Genomic DNA, 23,047 nt, shown 5'->3' on the forward strand with positions numbered 1-23,047 from the left:
GAGCTCCATGTAGACATACGATCCTGGTCATATATATCTTGGCCAACTTAGCGCTCGTATAGGTGGTTTTCACAGGGATAAAGTGGGCCACCTTGGTCAAGCGATCAACTACAACCCAAATGGAGTCATATCCCGAACACGTCCTGGGTAATCCGGTGATGAAATCCATGCCAAGCTTATCCTACTTCCATTCGGGTATTAGCAAAGGCTGAAGTTATCCTACTGCTTTCTGATGCTCGGCTTTAACTCTCTAACATACATCACATACTGCTACATACTCGGCGATATCCTTCTTCATACCTGTCCACCAGAAACGTTCCTTCAAGTCCAGATACATCTTGGTGTTTCCTGGGTGAATCGAGTAAGGCGAATCATGAGCCTCTTGAAGAATTAACTTCCTAATCTCTGGGTCATTGGGAAAATAGATGCGATCCTCAAACCATAAAGTTCGGTGTTCATCCTCACGAAAACCTTTAGCCTTTCCTTTACTCATCTTTTCTTTTATCTCTGCAATTTCTTTGTCCATCTTCTGGGCTTCTCGGATCTTTCCCAACAAGGTGGACTGAACTTCCAATGCTCCAACAAAACCCCTCGAAACTATCTCCAAGCAAACTTCTCGGAGATCATCGGCTAACTGCTGAGGTAATACTTCGGTTATGAGAGTACTAGCATAACTCTTGCAACTCAAGGCATCTGCCACAACATTGGCCTTTCCTGGGTGATAATGCAGTCTCATGTCATAATCCTTTATGAGCCCGAACCATCTCCTCTGCCTGAGGTTCAGCTCCTTCTGCGTGAAGATGTACTTCAAACTCTTATGATCCGTGTAAACCGCACAATGATTTCCGGTAAAAAATGTCTCCAGGTCTTAAGCGCATGCACTACGGCTGCTACCTCCAAATCATGCGTGACGGAATTCAACTCATGAGGTCGAAGCTGACGTGAGGCATATGAAACAACTCTTACTTCTTGCATAAGAACGCCTCCAAGTCCTTGATGAGGAGCGTTGCAATATACTTGGAAATCCTTGTGTATATTCGGAAGAATTAGCACAGGGGTTGTAACCAAATGTTCCTTCAACTCCTGAAAACTGGTATCACAATCCTCGGTCCAATTAAAGTTGGTGTCCTTCTTCAATAACTCTGTCATGGGCTTCGCGATCTTGGAAAAATTCTCAATAAATCTCCGATAATATCCTGCTAATCCAAGGAAACTGCGTATCTCTCCAACTGAGATGGGTGCTATCCATTCGGTGATGGATTTAACCTTGGAAGGGTCGACTGCTATTCCTTCTCCTGATATAACATGTCCGAAAAATCCAAATTCCTTCAACCAAAACTTGCATTTTTTGAATTTGGCCTACATCTGATATTCCCTGAGCTTCTCGAGAACCAAGCGCAAATGTTCCATGTGTTCTTCTTCATTCTTCGAGTACACCAATATATCATCAATGAACACCACAACAAACTTATCCAAGAACTCCATGAACACCTTATCCATCATACTCATAAAATAGAAGGGGCGTTAGTCAGACCAAAAGACATGACCATGTACTCATATAGCCCATACCTTGTGGTAAAACTTGTCTTAGGTATATCCTTTTCTCGGATATTCAGCTGGTGATATCCTAATCGAACATCAATCTTGGAGAAAACTTTAGCTCCCTGCAGCTGGTCAAACAAATCATTGATCATCGGTAGAGGATATTTGTTCTTGATTGTCACCTCATTCAATGCACGATAATCAACAACCATTCTCAAGGATTCATCCTTCTTCTCAACTAGAAGCACTGGGGCTCCCCATGGTGACGAACTTGATCGAATATATTCTTTGTCCAATAACTCCTTAATCCAATTCTTAATTTCCTCCAGTTCATTCGTGGGTATCCGATACGGTGTTTTGGATATTGGTCCTGTGCTCGGGAACAACTCAATCAAAAACTCTATGTCTCGGTCTGGTGGCATGCCTGGTAATTCCTCTGGGAAAACATCGGGATAATCCTTCACAACTGGCACTTCCTCCTAAACAACTCCGGAAAGGGAATTCACTTCAGTCCTCCGTGGCGCATGCCTAGACACATACTTGACCCATTTTCCCTCTCAGTTGGTGAGAAGGATAGACTTACTAGCACAATAGATGTTTCCCCCATACTTGGGTAGCCAATCCATGCCTAGTATCACATCCAATTATTGTGATTCCCGAATAATGAGGTCTGTGGGAAAAACATGCCTACCTATGGTCAACGGCAACTGAAAACACACCTGGCTAGCCATATCCTCTGCTCCTGGTGAGCTCACTAACATAGGTGTCTTAAGGGCTATGGTTGGCAACTTAAACATGTCCACAAATCCCCTTGATATGTATGAATGCGATGCACCAGTGTCAAAAAGAACAAGGGTTGTAAATGACTTAATCAAAAACTTACCAATAACTGCGTCAGGCTACTCGTCAACTTCCTCCATGTTGACGTGATTCACTTGACCTCTGGTGAACGGATTTGGCTTCTTTCCTGAGCTTCCATTGCCATTACCATTCTTTGCCTCAGGACACTCGGTGGCATAGTGTACGGTCTTCCCGCACTTGAAACAAGTAATGTGACTCAGATCCTTCTTGGCGGGGGTTGTTGGGTTGGAACGGCTCTCACTGTTGTTTACTCCACTCCCATTACCATTCTCAGGGCCACTATTATTGTGTGAATTTCCTCCATTGTGAGAATGGCATCCATGGTTATGTCCTCCATGTGTATGATGAGTGTGTGCTGCCGAGTACGGGGAATAGCGGGCCTTCTGTTGAGCTCCAAAGTTATAATTCCCCTGTCCATACTTCCGTTTCTGGTTCTCTATCCACTGTTGCTTGCCTTCGATCATGTGGGTCCTGTCTACCAGCTCCTGGTAGTTGGTGAATATTTCCACAATAAACTGCATACTCAGCCCATCGTTGAGTCCCACAAGAAACTTCTCCTGCTTCACGACATCTGTGGCCATGTCATCCATGGCATAGCATGCTAAGTTACTGAACTCCTCCACGTACTGCCCCACTGTACGATTTCCCCCACTGTACGATTTCCCTGGCGTAAGTTGTGAAACTCACGCTTCTTCATACTCATGGCTCCAGCCAAGACATGTGCGGTGCGGAAAGCCCTCTGGAATTGATCCTGTGTCACATTGGCCACGAGGAAGGTGGTGGTGTAGTTCTCCCACCAAGAGGCTACGGGTCCATCAAGCTGATGTGCGGCAAATGATACATCCATTTTGCATCATGCTTTTATATCGATATTTATTGCATTATGGGCTATTATTACACATTATGTCACAATACTTATGCATATTCTCTCTTATTTTACAAGGTTTACATAAAGAGGGAGAATGCCGGCAACTGGGATTCTGGGCTGGAAAAGGAGCAAATATTAGAGACATATTCTGCACAGCTCCAAAAGTACTAAAACTTCACGGAAGTCATTTTTAGAATATATAAAAAATACTGAGCGCAAGAAGTTCCAGAGGGGGGCCACACCCTGCCCACGAGGGTGGGGGCGCGCCCCCTGCCTCGTGGGCCTCCTGGTGGCCCTCTAATGCCCATCTTCTACTATATGGAGTCTTTTGTTGAGGAAAAAAATCAGAAGCAAGCTTTGGGGATGAGACTCCACTGCCACGAGGCGGAATCTTGGCGGAACCAATCTAGGGCTCTGACGGAGCTCTTCTTCCGAGGACACTTCCCTCCGAGAGGGGGAAATCATCGCCATCGTCATCACCAACGATCCTCTCATTGGGAGGGGGTCAATCTCCATCAACATCTTCACCAGCACCATATCCTCTCAAACCCTAGCTCATCTCTTGTATCCAATTCTTATCTCTAAGTCTGGGATTGGTACTTGTGGCTTGCTAGTAGTGTTGTTTACTCCTTGTAGTTGATGCTAGTTGGTTTACTTGGTGGAAGATCATATGTTTAGATCCTATATGCATATTAATACTCCTTTGATTATGAACATGAATATTCTTTGTGAGTAGTTACGTTTGTTCCTAAGGACATGGGAGAATTCTTACTATTAGTAGTCATGTGAATTTGGTATTCGTTCGGTATTTTGATGAGATGTATGTTGTCTCTCCTCTAGTGGTGTTATGTGAATGTCGACTACATGACACTTTACCATTATTTGGGCCTAGAGAAAGGCATTGGTAAGTAATAAGTAGATGATGGGTTGCTAGAGTGACAGAAGCTTAAACCCTAGTTTATGCGTTGCTTCATAAGGGGCTGATTTGGATCCATATGTTTCATGCTATGATTAGGTTTACCTTAATACTTTTTGTTGTAGTTGCGGATGCTTGAAATAGAGGTTAATCATAAGTGCGATGCTTGTCCAAGTAAGGACAGCACCCAAGCACCGGTCCACCCACATATTAGATTATCAGAGTACCGAACGCGAATCATCTGACCGTGATGAAACCTAGCTTGACGATAATTCCCATGTGTCCTCAGGAGCGCTTTTCTCTATATAAGAGTTTGTCCAGGCTTGTCCTTTGCTGCAAAAAAGGATTGGGCCACCTTGCTGCACTTTATTTACTTTTTTTACTTGTTGCTCGTTACAAATGATCTTATCACAAAACTATCTATTACCTATAGTTTCTGTGCTTGCAGAGAATACCTTGCTGAAAACCGCTTATCATTTCCTTCTGCTCCTTGTTGAGTTCGACACTCTTACTTATCGAAAGGACTACGATAGATCCCCTATATGTGTGAGTCATCAAGACTCTTTTCTGGTGCCGTTGCCGGGGAGTGAAGCGCCTTTGGTAGGTGGAATTTGGTAAGGAAAAATTTATATAGTGTGCTGAAATTTACTGTCACTTGTTACTATGGAAAGTAATCCTTTGAGGGGCTTGTTTGGGGTATCTTCACCTCGACCAGTAGAGAAAAGAGTTTCTCCTCGACCTACTGAACCTACTGAAAATGAAAATTTCTACTTTGAAATTCCTTCGTGTATGATAGAAAAACTGCTAGCTAATCCTTTTTCAGGAGATGTAACATTATATCCTGATGAGCACCTAACATATGTGGATGAAGTTTGTGGATTATTTAAGCTTGCAGGTATGCCCGATGATGTTATCAAGAAGAAGGTCTTCTCTTTATCTTTGGAGGGAGATGCATTGACATGGTATAGGCTATGTGATGATATGGGATCATGGAACTACAAACGATTGAAATTGGAATTTCATCAGAAGTTTTATCCTATGCATCTTGTTCATCGTGATCGAAATTATATATGTAATTTTTGGCCTCACGAAGGAGAAAGCATCGCTCAAGCTTGGGGGAGGCTTAAGTCAATGTTATATTCAAGCCCCAATCATGAGCTCTCAAGAGAACTGATTATTCAAAAAATTTATGCTCGGCTTTCTGATAACAACCGCACCATACTCGATACTTCTTGTGATGGCTCTTTTATGATGAAGACTATTGAATTCAAATGGGATTTATTGGAAAGAATTAAACGCAACTCTGAAGATTAGGATCTCGACGAAGGTAAGGAGTCAGGTATGACACCTAATTTTGATTGATACCGATGTTTTCCATAAATTTAGCACTAAATATGGACTTGACTCTGAGATAGTAGCTTCTTTATGTGAATCTTTTGGTCCTCATATTGATCTCCCTAAAGAGAAGTGGTTTACATATCATCCTCCCATAGAAGTAAATGTAGTTGCACCTATTAAAGTTGAAGAAAAGACTGTCACTTATAATGATCCTATTATTCCTGCTGCTTATGTTGAGAAACCACCTTTTCCTGTTAGGATAAAAGATCATGCTAAAGATTCAACTGTGGTTCATAAAAGCAATATTAGAACCTATACACCTATTGAGCAAGTTAAAGTTGAACCTAATATTGCAATTGTTAAGGATCTCTTGGCTGATAATATTGATGGGCATGTTATTTATTTCTGTGATGAAACTGCTAGAATTGCTAAACCTTGTGCTAAAGATAAACAAAGACCTGTGGTAGGCATGCCTGTTATTTCTGTTAAAATAGGAGATCATTGTTATCATGGCTTGTGTGATATGGGTGCTAGTGCTAGTGCAATACCAATTGACTTGTACAACGAGATTATGCATGATATTCCACCCGCTGAGTTAGAAGATATTGATGTCACAATTAAATTTGCCAATAGAGATACTATTTCACCAATTGGGATTGTTAGAGATGTTGAAGTCTTGTGTGGGAAAACTAAATATCATGCTGATTTTCTTGTTCTTGGTTCCCCACAAGATAGCTTTTGTCCCATTATATTTGGTAGACCCTTCTTAAACACTGATAATGCTAGGATAGACTGCAAAAAGGATGTTATTACTATTGGTTTAGGTGATATGTCTCATGAGTTCAACTTTTCTAAATTTCATAGACAACACCGTGAAGAGGAATTGCCTAGTAAAGATGAAATTATTGGTCTTGCTTCTATTGCCGTACCTCCTAGTGATCCTTTAGAACAATATTTTCTAGACCATGAAAGTGATATGTATATGAATGAAAGAAGGGAAATTGATGAAGTGTTCTTTAAACAGGGACCTATTTTGAAACACAATTTGCCTGTTGAAATCTTAGGGGATCATCCTCCAACCAAGGGTGATCCCGTGTTTGAGCTTAAACCATTGCCTGATACTCTTAAATATGCTTATCTTGATGAAAAGAAGATATATCCTGTTATTATTAGTGCTAACCTTTCAGAGAAGGAGGAAGAAAGATTATTGAAAACTCGGAATAAGCACCGTGCTGCTATTGGATATACTCTTGATGATCTTAAGGGCATTAGCCCCACTCTATGTCAACACAAAATAAACTTGGAAAAAGATGCCAAACCAGTTATTGATCACCAACGATGACTGAATCCTAAGATGAAAGAAGTGGTAAGAAACGAAATACTATAGCTCCTTGAGGCAGGTATAATTTATCCCGTTGCTGATAGTCAGTGGGTAAGTCCTGTCCATTGTGTTGCTAAGAAGGGATGTATTACTGTCATTCCTAATGATAAAGATGAATGGATTCCGCAAAAAATATTACAGGTTATAGGATGGTAATTCATTTCCGCAAATTAAATAAGGCTACTAAAAAGATCATTACCCCTTACCTTTTATTGATCAAATGCTAGAAAGATTATCCAAACATACACATTTTTGCTTTCTAGATGGTTATTCTGGTTTCTCCCAAATACCTGTGTCAGCTGATGATCAATCTAAGACCACTTTTACTTGCCCTTTCAGTACTTTTGCTTACAGACGTATGCCTTTTTGGTTTTTGTAATGCACCTGCTACCTTTCAAAGATGCATGATGGCTATATTTTATGATTTTTGTGAAAAGATATGTGAGGTATTCATGGATGATTTCTCCGTTTATGGATCCTCTTTTGATGATTGCTTAAGCAACCTTGATCGAGTTTTGCAGAGATGTGAAGAAACTAACCTTGTCTTGAATTGGGAGAAATGCCACTTTATGGTTAATGAAGGTATTGTCTTGGGGCACAAAATTTCTGAAAGGGAAATTGAAGTTGATAAAGCTAAAGTTGATGCTATTGAAAAGATGTCGTGTCCCCAGGATATCAAAGGTATAAGAAGTTTCCTTGGTCATGCCGGTTTTTATAGGAGGTTCATTAAGGACTTCTTAAAAATTTCTAGGCCTCTGACTAATTTATTTCAAAAAGATATACCATTCGTCTTTGATGATGACTGTGTAGAAGCCTTTGAAATACTAAAGAAAGCATTATTCTCTGCACCTATTGTTCAGCCACCTGATTGGAATTTACCTTCTGAAATTACGTGTGATGCTAGTGATTATGTTGTAGGTGCTTTTTTGGGCCAAAGAGTTGAGAAGAAATTAAATGTTATTCAATATGCTAGTAAAACTCTAGACAATGCCCAGAGAAATTATGCTACAACTGAAAAAGAATTCTTAGCAGTTGTATTTGCTTGTGATAAGTTCAGACCTTATATTGTTGATTCTAAAGTAACTATTCACACTGATCATGCTGCTATTAAATATCTTATGGAAAAGAAAGATGCTAAACCTAGACTTATTAGATGGGTTCTCTTGCTACAAGAATTTGATTTGCATATTATTGATAGAAAGGGAGCGGAGAACCTCGTTGCAGATAACTTGTCTAGGTTGGAAAATGTTCTTGATGACCCACTACCTATTGATGATAGCTTTCCTGATGAACAATTAAATGTCATAAATGCTTCTCATTCTGCTCCATGGTATGCTGATTATGCTAATTACATTGTTGCTAAATTTATACCGCCTAGTTTCACATACCAGCAAAAGTAAAAGTTTTTCTATGATTTAAGACATTACTTCTGGGATGACCCACATCTCTATAAAGGAGTAGATGGTGCTATTAGACATTGTGTACCTGATCATGAAGAGGTACATATCCTAGGCAAGTGTTACTCCGAGGCTTATGGAGGACACCATGCTGGAGATAGAACTGCACACAAGGTATTGCAATCCAGTTTTTATTAGCCTACTCTCTTCAAGGATGCTCGTAAGTTTGTCTTGTCTTTTGATGAATGTCAAAGAATTGGTAATATTAGTAGATGTCAAGAAATGCCTATGAATTATTCACTTGTTATTGAACCATCTGATGTTTGGGCCTTTGATTATATGGGACCTTTTCCTACCTCTAATGGATATACACATATTTGAGTTGTTGTTGACTACGTTACTAAGTGGGTAGAAGCTATTCCAACTAGTAGTGCTGATCATAACACCTCTACATATTTGAGTTATTTTTTCGAGGTTTGGAGTCCCTAGATATTTAATGACTGATGGTGGTTCACATTTTATTCATGGTGCTTTCCATAAAATGTTTGCTAAGTATTGTGTTAATCATAAAATTGCATCGCCTTATCACCCACAGTCTAGTGGTCAAGTAGAATTGAGTAACAGAGAGCTCAAATTAATTTTGCAAAAGACTATTAATAGATCTAGAAAGAATTGGTCCAAGAAACTGAATGATGCATTATGGTCCTATAGAACTGCATATAAAAATCCTATGGGTATGTCTCCATATAAAATGGTTTATGGTAAACCATGTCATTTACCTCTTGAGCTAGAACATAAGGCATATTGGGCCATTAAAGAGCTCAATTATGATTTCAAACTTGCTGGTGAGAAAAGGTTATTTGACATTAGCTCACTTGATGAATGGAGAACCTAAGCCTATGAGAATGCCAAATTGTTTAAAGAAAAGGTTAAAAGATGGCACGACAAAAGAATACAAAAGCATGAGTTTAATGTAGGTGATTATGTATTGCTATCCAACTCTCGTTTAAGATTTTTTGCAGGAAAGCTTCTCTCTAAATGGGAAGGTTCTTATGTTATCGAGGAGGTCCATCGTTTCGGCGCCAAAAGAATCAACAACTTCAAAGGCACAAATCCGGAAGTGGTAAACGATCAAAGAATCAAACATTATATCTTAGGTAATCCTATAAATGTTGAAACAAATGTTATTGAAACCGTAACCCTGGACGAATACATAAGGGACAGTTTCCAGATCATTTCAGACTCCGGAAAGGAAGAGGTATGTGGTACGGTAAGTAAACCAACTCCAAAACAGTTCTAATGGCAATTATCTCCGTTTTGGAATTTTTAGAAAAATAGAAAAATAAGAAGCAGTCCGGGAAGGACACGAGGGCTCCACGAGGGTGGAGGGCGTGCCCCCTACCTCGCGGGCACCTCGTGTGCTCTCCGGACTCTGTTTTCTTGCATGATACGTATTTTGGTCGGTAAAAATTCATTATATAATCTCCCGAAGGTTTTGACTCCCGTATCACGCAAATATCTCTCATCTTTGTTTCGAGCTGTTTTTCTGACAGATCTAGGTCGTCATGTCGTCTTGAAGTGCCCCGATATCGTATCACCATCACTTTTATCTTTACCATTTTTTTAGTTCAATTCTTTTGGTAATATCTTGATCTAGTATCATAAAGTTTTAGTACGATCTAGTTGTTTTGCTTTATGATCCTTCTATGTAATCGAGTCAGTGAGCTATATAATAAAGATTAGTGTTGAGTCAGGGGCTTGATTATTTTGCAATGATCTTGAGTGAATAAAAGAAAGATAAAATAATAAAAAGAAACAAAGAGATCATATGGATCTTATGGAGAGTAATGAGCTCACATATAAAGAGTATTATGAATAAAAGTTGTTGAGAGTTAACAAACATAGTTTTGGTCATCGTTGCAATTAATAGGAAGTAATAAAGAAAGAGAGGTCTTCACATATAAATTAATAGGAAGTAATAAAGAAAGAGAGGTCTTCACATATAAATACACTATCTTGGACATCTTTTATGATTGTGAGCACTCATTAAAATATGACAAGCTAAAGAGTTGATGTTGGACAAGGAAGACAACATAATGGGTTATGTTTTCTTACATCTGAGATAAATTATATTTTCATGGATCATCCAACATGATTGAGCTTGCCTTTCCCCCTCATGCTAGCCAAATTCTTTGCACCAAGTAGAGATACTACTTGTGCTTCCAAACACCCTTAACCAAGTTTTTCCATGAGAGTCCACCATACCTACCTATGGATTGAGTAAGATCCCTCAAGTAAGTTGTCATCGGTGCAAGCAATAAAAATTGCCCTCTAAATATGTATGACTTATTAGTGTGGAAGAAAATACGCTTTTAAACGATCGTCTGATATCGAAGAAATAAAAGTGACGGACTGCATACTAAAGGTCCAAATCACAAGTGGCAATATAAAGTGACGTTCTTTCGCATTAAGATTTTGTGCATCCAACCATAAAAGCGCATGACAACCTCTGCTTCCCTCTGCGAAGGGCCTATCTTTTTGTTTTATCTCCTATCTTGCATAAGAGTCATGGTGATCTTCACCCCTCCTTTTTACATTTTATCTTTTGGCAAGCACAACATGTTGGAAAGATCCTGGTATATATGGCTAATTGGAAGTGAGTTTTCATGAACTATTATTGTTGACATCACCCTTGAGGTAAAACGTTGGGAGGCAAAACTATAAGCCCCTATCTTTCCATGTGTCCGATTAAAACTCCATACCCGTAAGTATTGCATGAGTGTTAGCAATTGTGGGAGACTATATGATAGTTGAGTATGTGGACTTGCTGAAAAGCTCTTATATTGACTCTTTCCTATGTTATGATAAATTGCAATTGCTCCAATGACTGAGATTATAGTTTGTTAGTTTTCAATGAAGTTTATGATTCATACTTGAAATTGTGATTGAATTGTTACTCTAGCATAAGAGATCATATTACAAGAATTATATAAGTTACTTTTCTAAGAATGATCATGATGCCCTCATGTCCGTATTTTATTTTTATCGACACATCTATCTCTAAACATGTGGACATATTTTCGATTTTGGCTTTCGCTTGAGGACAAGCGAGGTCTAAGGTTGGGGGAGTTGATACGTCCATTTTGCATCATGCTTTTATATCGATATTTATTGCATTATGTGCTATTATTACATATTATGTCATAATACTTATGCGTATTCTCTCTTATTTTACAAGGTTTACATAAAGAGGGAGAATGCCGGCAGCTGGGATTCTGGGCTAGAAAAGGAGCAAATATTAGAGACCTATTCTGCTGTGACGCCCCCGATTCAATCGTACACTAATCATACATGCAAACGTGTACGATCAAGATCAGGGACTCACAGGAAGATATCACAACACAACTCTACAAATAAAAATAAGTCATACATGCATCATATTACAAGCCAGGGGCCTCGAGGGCTCAAATACAAGAGCTCGGTCATAGATGAGTCAGCGGAAGCAACAATATCTGAGTACAGACATAAGTTAAACAAGTTTGCCTTAAGAAGGCTAGCACAAAACTAGGATACAGATCGAAAGAGGCGCATGCCTCCTGCCTGGGATCCTCCTAAGCTACTCCTGGTCGTCGTCAGCGGCCTGCACGTAGAAGTAGGCACCTCCAGTGTAGTAGGAGTCATCGTCGACGGTGGCGTCTGGCTCCTGGGCTCCATCGTCTGGTCGTAGCTGTTGGGGAACGTAGCAGAAATTCAAAATTTTCTACGCATCACCAAGATCAATCCATGGAGTAATCTAGCAACGAGGGGCAGGAGAGTGCATCTACATACCCTTGTAGATCGCTAAGCGGAAGTGTTCAAGTGAACGGAGTTGATGGAGTCGTACTCGTCGTGATCCAAATCACCGATGATCCTAGTGCCGACGGACGGCACCTCCGCGTTCAACACACGTACAGCCCGGTGACGTCTCCTACGCCTTGATCCAGCAAGGGGTGAAGGAGAGGCTGGGGAAGACTCCATCTAGCAGCAGCACGACGGCATGGTGGTGAAGGAGGAGCGTGGCGATCCTGCAGGGCTTCGCCAAGCACTGCGGGAGAAGAGGAGGACTTGGGAGAGAGGGAGGGCTGCGCCAAGACTTGGGGTATGGCTGCCCTCCCACCCCCCACATATATATAGGGGCAAGGGAGAGGGGGGCCGGCCCCGTCAGATCCAATCTGAGGAGGGGCAGCGGCCAAGGGGGGTTGCCTTTCCGCCCAAGGCAAGGGGGGCGCCCCCCTTTTAGGGTTCCCCCAAACCCTAGGCGCATGGGCCTTAGGGGGGAGGCGCCCAGCCCACTAAGGGGCTGGTCCCTCTCCACATACAGCCCATAGGGCCCTCCGGGGCAGGTGGACCGTCCCGGTGGACCCCCGGAACCCCTCTGGTGGTCCCGGTACAATACCGGTAACCCCCGAATTATTCCGGTGACCGTATGATGACTTCCCATATATAAATCTTTACCTCCGGACCATTCCGGAACACCTCGTGACGTCCGGGATCTCATCCGAGACTCCGAACAACATTCGTTAACCACGTACATCTATTCCCTATAACCCTAGCATCATCGAACCTTAAGTGTGTAGACCCTACGGGCTCGGGAGTCATGCAGACATGGCCGAGACAACTCTCCGGTCAATAACCAACAGCGGGATCTGGATACCCATGTTGGCTCCCACATGCTCCTTGATGATTTCATCGGATGAACCATGACGTCAAGGATTCAATCAATCCCGTATACAATTCCCTTTGTCCATCGGTACGATACTTGCCCGAGATTCGATCGTCGGTATCCGATACCTTGTTCAATCTCGTTACCGGCAAGTCTCTTTACTCGTTCCGTAACACATCATCCCGTGATCAACTCCTTGGTCACATTGTGCACATTATGATGATGTCCTACCGAGTGGGCCCAGAGATACCTCTCCGTTTACACGGAGTGACAAATCCCAGTCTCGATTCGTGCCAACCCAACAGACACTTTCGGAGATACCTGTAGTGTACCTTTATAGCCACCCAGTTACGTTGTGACGTTTGGCACACCCAAAGCACTCCTACGGTATCCGGGAGTTGCACAATCTCATGGTCTAAGGAAATGATACTTGACATTAGAAAAGCTTTAGCAAACGAACTACATGATCTTTGTGCTAGGCTTAGGATTAGGTCTTGTCCCTCACATCATTCTCCTAATAATGTGATCCCGTTATCAACAACATCCAATGTCCATGGTTAGGAAACCGTAACCATCTATTGATCAACGAGCTAGTCAACTAGAGGCTTACTAGGGACATGGTGTTGTCTATGTATCCACACATGTATCTGAGTTTCCTATCAATACAATTCTAGCATGGATAATAAACGATTATCATGAGCAAGGAAATATAATAATAACCAATTTATTATTGCCTCTAGGGCATATTTCCAATAGTCTCCCACTTGCACTAGAGTCAATAATCTAGTTCACATCGCCATGTGATTAACACTCACAGAGTTCTGGTTTGATCATGTTATGCTTGTGAGAGAGGTTGTAGTCAATGGGTCTTGCCATATTCAGATCCCTATGTATTTCGCAAAACTTTATATCGTAGATGCTGCTACCACGTTCCACTTGGAGCTATTCCAAATTATTGCTTCATTATACGTATCCGGTATCTCTACTCAGAGCTATCCGGATAGGTGTTAAGCTTGCATCGACGTAACTCTTTACGTCGAACTCTTTATCACCTCCATAACCAAGAAACATTTCCTTATTCCTCTAAGGATAATTTTGACCGCTATCTGGTGATCTACTCCTAGATCACCTTTGTACCCTCTTGCCAGACATGTGGCAAGGCACACATCAGGTGCGGTACTTCAGCATGGCATACCGTATAGAGCCTATGACAAAAGCATAGAGGACGACCTTCGTCCTTTCTCTTTCTTCTGCCGTGGTCAAGCTTTGAGTCTTACTCAACTTCACACCTTACAACTCAGGTAAGAACCCCTTCTTTGACTGGTCTATTTTGAACTCCTTCAAAAACATGTCAAGGTGTGCGTTCTTTGAAAGTACCATCAGGCGTCTTGATCTATCTCTATAGATCTTGATGCCCAATATGTAAGCAGCTTTATCCAGGTCTTCCTTTGAAAAACACTATTCAAACAACCGTTTATGCTTTCCAGAAATTCTACATTATTTCATATCAACAATATGTCATCCACATATACTTATCAGAAATGTTGTAGTGCTCCCACTCACTTTCTTGTAAATACAAGTTTCTAGCAAACATTGTATAAACCTAAAAGCTTTGATCACTCCATCAAAACATATATTCCGATTCCGAGATGCTTGCTCCATAGAAGGATTGCTAGAGCCAGCATACCTTTTAGCATCCTTAGGATCGACAAAACCTTTTATTGTATCACATACAACTTTTCTTATGAAAACTGGTAAGAAAACTTGTTTTGACATCCATCTGTAAGATTTCATAATCGAAAAATACAGCTAATGCTATCATGATTCCGACGGACTTAAGCATCGCTACGGGTGAGAAATTCTCATCGTAGTCAACTCCTTGAACTTGTGAAAATATTCTTTCCCACAAGTCGAGCTTCATAGACGGTAACATTACCACCCACGTCCGTCTTCTTCTTAAAGATCCATTTATCTCTATGGCTTGCCGATCATCGGGCAAGTCCACCAAAGTCCATACTTTTTTTCTGATATATGGATCCTATCTCGGATTTCATGGCTTCTAACCATTTGTCAGAATACGGGCCCACCATCGCTTCTCCATAGCTCGTAGGTTCATTCTTGTCTAAAAACATGATATCTAAGACAGGATTACCGTACCACTTAGGAGTAGTTCATCTCCATGTCGACCTACGAGGTTCGATAGCAACTTGATCCGAAGCTTCATGATCACTATCATTAACTTCATATTCAACAGACGTAGGCACGACAGAAAACATCTTTCTGTGTTGCGTCACTCTCTGGTTGAAGTAAAGGTTCGACAACCTCATCAAGTTCTATCTTCCTCCCACTCAATTCTTTCAAGAGAAACTCCTTCTCGAGAAAGGACCCGCTCTTAGCGACAAACAATTTGCCCTTGGATCTGAGATAGAAGGTATACCCAACTGTCACCCTTGGGTATCCTATGAAGATGTGTTTGTCCCTTTGGGTTCGAGCTTCTCCGGCTGAAGCCTTAAGCATCGCAGCCCCAAACATTAAGAAATGACAACTTTGGTTTCTTGCCAAACCAATTTCATATGACATCGTCTCAACGGACTTAGATGGTGTCCTATCTAAAGAGAATGCAGCTGTCTCTAATGCATAACCTCAAAATGAAAACGGTAGATTGGTAAGAGACATTATAGATCGCACCATATCTCATAGGGTTCGATTACGACGTCCGGACACACCATTACCTTGTGGTGTTCCAGGTGGCTTCAACTGTGAAACAATTCCACAATGTCTTAAGTGATTGCCAAACTCATAACTCAGAAAATCCCCTTTTGATTAGATCATAGGAACATGATCTTATTGTTATGATGATTCTCAACTTCACTCTGAAATCGCTTGAACTTTTCAAACGTTTCAGACTTCTTCTTCATTAAGTAGATCTACCCAAATCGTCAGTGAAGATGACAAAATAGCGATATCCACCGCACGCTTCAATTCTCATTGGATCACACGCATCAGCATGCATGATTTCCAACAAGTCACTTGTCCGTTTCATTGTACCTGAAAACGGAGTCTTAGTCATCCTGCCCATGAGGCATGGCTCGCATGTGTGAAGTGATTCAAAATCAAGTGACTCCAAACATCCATCGACATGGAGTTTCTTCATGCATCTTACACCAATATGACCTAAGCGACAGTGCCACGAGAAAGTGGTACTATCATTATTAACTCTACATCTTTTGGCATGAACATGTGTATCACCACGACCGAGATTCAATGAACCATTCACATAGGGTGCATGACCATGAAAGGTATCATTCATGTAAACAGAATAACCATTATTCTCTAACTTAAATGAATGACCGTATTGCAATGAACATGATCAAATCATATTCATGCTCAACGTAGACACCTGATAACATTTATCTAGGTTCAATACTAATCCCGAAGGCAGATGGAGCGTGTGATGGTTATCTCATCAACTTTGGAAACACTTCCAACACACATCCTCACCTCGCCCTCAGCCAGTCTCCGTTTAGTCATAGCTTTTGCTTCAAGTCACCAATAATAGTAACTGAACCGGTATCCAATAACCAGGTGCTACCAGGACTACTAGTGAGGTACACATTAATAACACATATATACTTTGTTGAAGTTTCCAGCCTTCTTATCTACCATGCATTTGGGGTAATTCCGCTACCAGTGACCGTTCCCCTTACAATAGAAGCACTTAGTCTCGGGTTTGGGTTCAACCTCGGGTTCCTTCACTTGAGCGGCAACTGGTTTGCCATCCATATGAAGTCTCCTTTCTAGCCCTTGCCCTTGTTAAACCATCAACACTTGATGCTCCTGCTTGATTTCTACCTTTTGCGGTCTTAAGCACCGCGAACAGCTCCGTGATCAACTCCATCCCTTGCATGTCATAGTTCATCACGAAGATCTAGTAGCTTAGTGATAGTGGCTAGAGAACTCTATCAATCACTATCTTATCTGGAAGTTTAACTCCCACTTGATTTAAGTGATTGTAGCACCCAGACATTCTGAGCACATGCTCACTAGCTGAGCTATTCTCCTCCATCTTGTTGGCAAAAGAACTTGTCAGAGGTCTCACACCTCTCAACACGGGCATGAGCCTGAAATCCCAATTTCAGCTCTTGGAACATCTCATATGTTCTATGGCATTCAAAACGTCATTGGAATCCCGATTCTAAGCCGTAAAGTATGGTGCACTAAACTATCAAGTAGTCATCAGGATGTGTCTGTCAGGTGTTCACAACATCCACAGACGATGTTGTAGGGGTTTGCACATCGAGCGGTGCATCAAAGACATAAGCCTTCTGTGTAGCAGTGAGGACACTCCTTGGACTACGGACCTAGTCCGCATCATTGCTTACAATATCTTTCAACTTAATCTTTCTCTAGGAACGTATTGAAACAGGGAGCTACGACGTGAGCTATTTATCTACAACATATTTGCAAAGACAATTTAGACTATGTTCATGATAATTGAGTTCATCTAATCAAATTATATAATGAACTCCCACTCAGATAGACATCCCTCTAGTCATCTAAGTGAAACATGATCCGAATCGACTAGGTCGTGTCCGATCATCACGTGAGACGGACTAGTCATCAACGGTGAACATCTCATGTTGATCATATCTTCTATACGACTCATGTTCGACCTTTCGGTCTTCCGTGTTCCGAGGCCATGTCTGTACATGCTAGGCTCGTCAAGTCAACCGAAGTGTTTCGCATATGTCCCGAGGCCATGTCTGTACATGCTAGGCTCGTCAACACCCGTTGTATTCGAACGTTAGAATCTATCACACCCGATCATCACGTGGTGCTTCGAAACAACGAACCTTCGCAACGGTTCACAGTTAGGGGGAACACTTTTCTTGAAATTTTAGTGAGGAATCATCTTATTTAACCTACCGTCGTTCTAAGCAAATAAGATGTAAAACAAGATAAACATCACATGCAATCAAATAGTGACATGATATGGCCAATATCATTTGCTCCTTTTAATCTCCATCTTTGGGGCTCCATGATCATCGTTGTCACCGGCATGACACCATGATCTCCATCATCATGATCTCCATCATCGTGTCTTCTTGAAGTTGTCTCGTCATCTATTACTTCTACTACTATGGCTAACGCTTTAGCAATAAAGTAAAGTAATTACATGACGTTTATGTTGACACGCAAGTCATAAATAAATTAAGACAACTCCTATGGCTCCTGCCGGTTGTCATACTCATCGACATGCAAGTCGTGATTCCTATTACAAGAACATGATCAATCTCATGCATCACATATATCATTCATCACATCCTTTTGGCCATATGACATCACAAGGCATATGCTGCAAAAACAAGTTGACGTCCTCTAATTGTTGTTGGAAGTTTTTACGTGGCTGCTATAGGTTTCTAGCAAGAACGTTTCTTACCTACGCCAAAACCACAACGTGATATGCCAATTTCTATTTACCCTTCATAAGGACCCTTTTCATCGAATCCGATCCGACTAAAGTGGGAGAGACAGACACCCACTAGCCACCTTATGCAACTAGTGCATGTCAGTTGGTGGAACCAGTCTCACGTAAGAGTACGTGTAAGGTCGGTCTGGGCCGCTTCATCCCACGATGTCGCCGAATCAAGATAAGACTAGTAACGGCAAGAAAATTGATAAAATCGACGCCCACAATAACTTGTTTTCTACTCGTGCATAGAAAATACGCATAGACCTAGCTCATGATGCCACTGTTGGGGAACGTAGCAGAAATTCAAAATTTTCTACGCATCACCAAGATCAATCTATGGATTAATCTAGCAACGAGGGGAAGGAGAGTGCATCTACATACCCTTGTAGATCGCTAAGCGGAAGCGTTCAAGTGTACGGGGTTGATGGAGTCGTACTCGCCGTGATCCAAATCACCGATGATCCTAGTGCCGAACGGACGGCACCTCCGTGTTCAACACACGTACAGCCCGGTGATGTATCCTATGCCTTGATCCAGCAAGGGGTGAAGGAGAGGCTGGGGAAGACTCCATCCAGCAGCAGCACGACGGCATGGTGGTGAAGGAGGAGCGTGGCAATACTGCAGGGCTTCGCCAAGCACCGCGGGAGAAGAGGAGGACTTGGGAGAGAGGGAGGGCTGCGCCAAGACTTGGGGTATCGCTGCCCTCCCACCCCCCACATATATATAGGGGCAAGGGAGAGGGGGCTGGCCCCCTCAAATCCAATCTAAGGAGGGGCGGCGGCCAAGGGGGGTTGCCTTGCCCCCTAAGGCAAGGGGGGCGCCCCCCTTTTAGGGTTCCCCCAAACCCTAGGCACATGGGCCCTAGGGGGAGGCGCCCAGCCCACTAAGGGGCTGGTCCCTCTCCACATACAGCCCATAGGGCCCTCCGGTGAAGGTGGACCCTCCCGGTGGATCCCCGGAACCCCTCCGGTGGTCCCGATACAATACCGGTAACCCCCGAATTATTCCGGTGACCGTATGATGACTTCCCATATATAAATCTTTACCTCCAAACCATTCTGGAACTCCTCATGACATCCGGGATCTCATCCAGGACTCCGAACAACATTCGGTAACCACGTACATCTATTCCCTATAACCCTAGCGTCATCGAGCCTTAAGTGTGTAGACCCTACTGGCTCGGGAGTCATGCAGACATGGCCGGGACAACTCTCCGGTCAATAACCAACATCGGGATCTGGATACCGATGTTGGATCCCACTTTCTCCTTGATGATTTCGTCGGATGAACCACGACGTCAAGGATTCAATCAATCCCGTATACAATTCCCTTTGTCCATCGGTACGATACTTGCCCGAGATTCGATCGTCGGTATCCGATACCTTATTCAATCTCGTTACCGGCAAGTCTCTTTACTCGTTCCGTAACACATCATCCCGTGATCAACTCCTTGGTCACATTGTGCACATTATGATGATGTCCTACCGAGTGGGCCCAGAGATACCTCTCCGTTTACACGGAGTGACAAATCCCAGTCTCGATTCATGCCAACCCAACAGACACTTTTGGAGATACCTGTAGTGTACCTTTATAGCCACCCAGTTACGTTGTGACGTTTGGCACACCCAAAGAACTCCTACGGTATCCAGGAGTTGCACAATCTCATGGTCTAAGGAAATGATACTTGACATTAGAAAAGCTTTAGCAAATGAACTACACGATCTTTGTGCTAGGCTTAGGATTGGGTCTTGTCCATCACATCATTCTCCTAATGATGTGATCCCGTTATCAACGACATCCAATGTCCATGGTTAGGAAACTGTAACCATCTATTGATCAACGAGCTAGTCAACTAGAGGCTTACTAGGGACATGGTGTTGTCTATGTATCCACACATGTATCTGAGTTTCCTATCAATACATTCTAGCATGGATAATAAACGATTATCATGAACAAGGAAATATAATAATAACCAATTTATTATTGCCTCTAGGGCATATTTCCAATAGTAGCAATCGGGTATAGGAAGGGGGGAAAAGGGGGAGCAAAGCAACTGTGAGTACTCATCCAAAGTACTCCCAAGCAAGGAGCTACACTACATATGTATGCATTGGTATCAAATGGAAAAGGGGTATCATATGTGGACTGAACTACAGAATGCCGGAATAGGAGGGGGATAGCTAGTCCAATCGAAGACTACGCTTCTGGCCACCTCCATCTTGCAGCATGTGGAAGAGAGTAGATGGTAAGATCACCAAGTAACATCGCATAGCAATATCCTAACCGATGATCCTCCCCTCGTCACCCTGTGAGAGAGTGATCACCGGTTGTATCTGGCACTTGGAAGGGTGTATTTTATTAAGTATCCGGTTTTAGTTGTCATAAGGTCAAGGTACAACTCCGGTTCGTCCTTTTACCGAGGGACACGGCTATTTGAATAGATAAACTTCCCTGCTGGGGTGCACCACATTTCCCAACACGCTCGATCCCCTTTGGCCGAACACTCTTTTTGGGTCATGTCCCGCCTCGGAAGATCAACACGTCGCAACCCTACCTAGGCACAACAGAGAGGTTAGCATGCTAGTCTAAATCCTATGGCGCAGGGGTCTGGGCCCATCGCCCATTGCACACCTGCATGTTGCGAACGAGGCCGGCGAGCAGACCTAGCCTCCCTTATACAAGAGCAGGCATTCCAGTTCAACCCGGCGCGCGCCGCTCAGTCGCTGATGTCACAAAGGCTTCGGCTGATACCACGACGTCGAGTGCCCATAACTGTTCCCGCGTAGTTGGTTAGTGCATATAGGCCAGTGGCCAGACACAGATCAAATACCAAGATCTCATTAAGCGTGTTAATTGAATTAACCACGGACGCCGACCAGGGCCAGGCCCAATGAGGGAGTCCTAGATTAGGGGGTGTTGGGATAGCCGAACTATACCTTCAGCCGGACTCCTGAACTATGAAGATACAAGATTGAAGACTTCGTCCCGTGTCCGGAAGGGACTTTCCTTGGCGTGGAAGGAAAGCTTGGCGATACAGATATTCAGATCTCCTACCATCGTAACCGACTCTATGTAACCCTAACCCTATCCGGTGTCTATATAAACCGGAGGGTTTTAGTCCGTAGGACAACATACACATCAACAATCATACCATAGGCTAGCTTCTAGGGTTTAGCCTCTCTGATCTCGTGGTAGATCTACTCTTGTACTACCCATATCATCAATATTAATCAAGCAGGATGTAGGGTTTTACCTCCATCGAGAGGGCTCGAACCTGGGTAAAACTTCGTGTCCCTTGCCTCTTGTTACCATCCGGCCTAGACGCACAGTTCGGGACCCCCTACCCGAGATCCGCCAGTTTTGACACCGACATTGGTGCTTTCATTGAGAGTTCCTCTGTGTCGTCGCCGTCAGGCTCGATGGCTCCTACAATCATCGATAACAATGCAGTCCAGGGTGAGACCTTCCTCCCCGGACAGATCTTCATCTTCGGTGGCTTCGCACTGCGGGCCAATTCGCTTGGCCGTCTGGAGCAGATCGAAAGCTACGCCCCTGGCCGTCAGGTCAGATTTGGAAGTTTAAACTACACGGCTGACGTCCGCGGGGACTTGATCCTCGACGGATTCGAGCCACTGCTGAGCGCGCCGCACTGTCCCGACGAGCATGATCTAGCTCTGCCGCCGAACAGTGCCCTGGAGGCCGCACCCGCATCGGCTCCGATCCTTAATTCAGAGCCAACTGCGCCGATCGAGGATGGGTGATTGGACACCGCCTCAGGGGCTGCGATCCCAACGGCGACTGAGCCGAACACCAGCACCGCACTCCGCGAGACTCGTGACTCCAAGGAGCCGGACTCCTTTCCGGACTCCGAACCCTCCGCACCCCGGCCAATCCAATCCGATTGGGTGCCGATCATGGAGTTTACTGCCACAGACATCTTTTAGAACTCGCCTTTTGGCGATATTCTAAAGTCAGAAGTCTCTCTCTTTATTAGGAGAGCCCTGGCCGGACTGCGGCCAGCAGGGTTGGGATTCGGACAATGAAGAAATTCAAAGCCCACCCACCACCCACTTTGTAGCCACTGTCGACGACTTAACCGACATGCTCGACTTCGACTCTGAAGACATCGACGATATGGACGCCGATGAAGGAGATGATGATGAACCAACGCCTATTAGGCCCTGGAAAGCCACGTCGTCATATGACATATACATGGTGGACACCCCAAAAGAGGGAGATGGCGATGGAACAGCGGAGGATGACCCCTCTAAGAAACAGCCTAAGCGCCAGCGTCAGCGGCGCCGCTCAAAATCCCGCCAAAACAAACATGGCGATTCCTGCACGGGAGATAATAATACTCTGGAAAGCGCCGAAGAAAACCCCCTCCAACAAGATTTAGCACAGGAGGATGGTGAAACCAGCCCTCATGAGAGAGCGGCAGACAGAGAGGTCGAGGACGATAATTATATGCCTCCCTCCGATGACGAGGCAAGCCTCGATGACGACGAATTCGTCGTGCCAGAGGATCCCATCGAGCAAAAGCATTTTCAACACAGGCTTATGGCCACA

The sequence above is a fragment of the Triticum aestivum genome, chromosome 5A (genome assembly GCF_018294505.1).
Source record: "Triticum aestivum cultivar Chinese Spring chromosome 5A, IWGSC CS RefSeq v2.1, whole genome shotgun sequence".
Lineage (NCBI taxonomy): Eukaryota > Viridiplantae > Streptophyta > Magnoliopsida > Poales > Poaceae > Triticum > Triticum aestivum.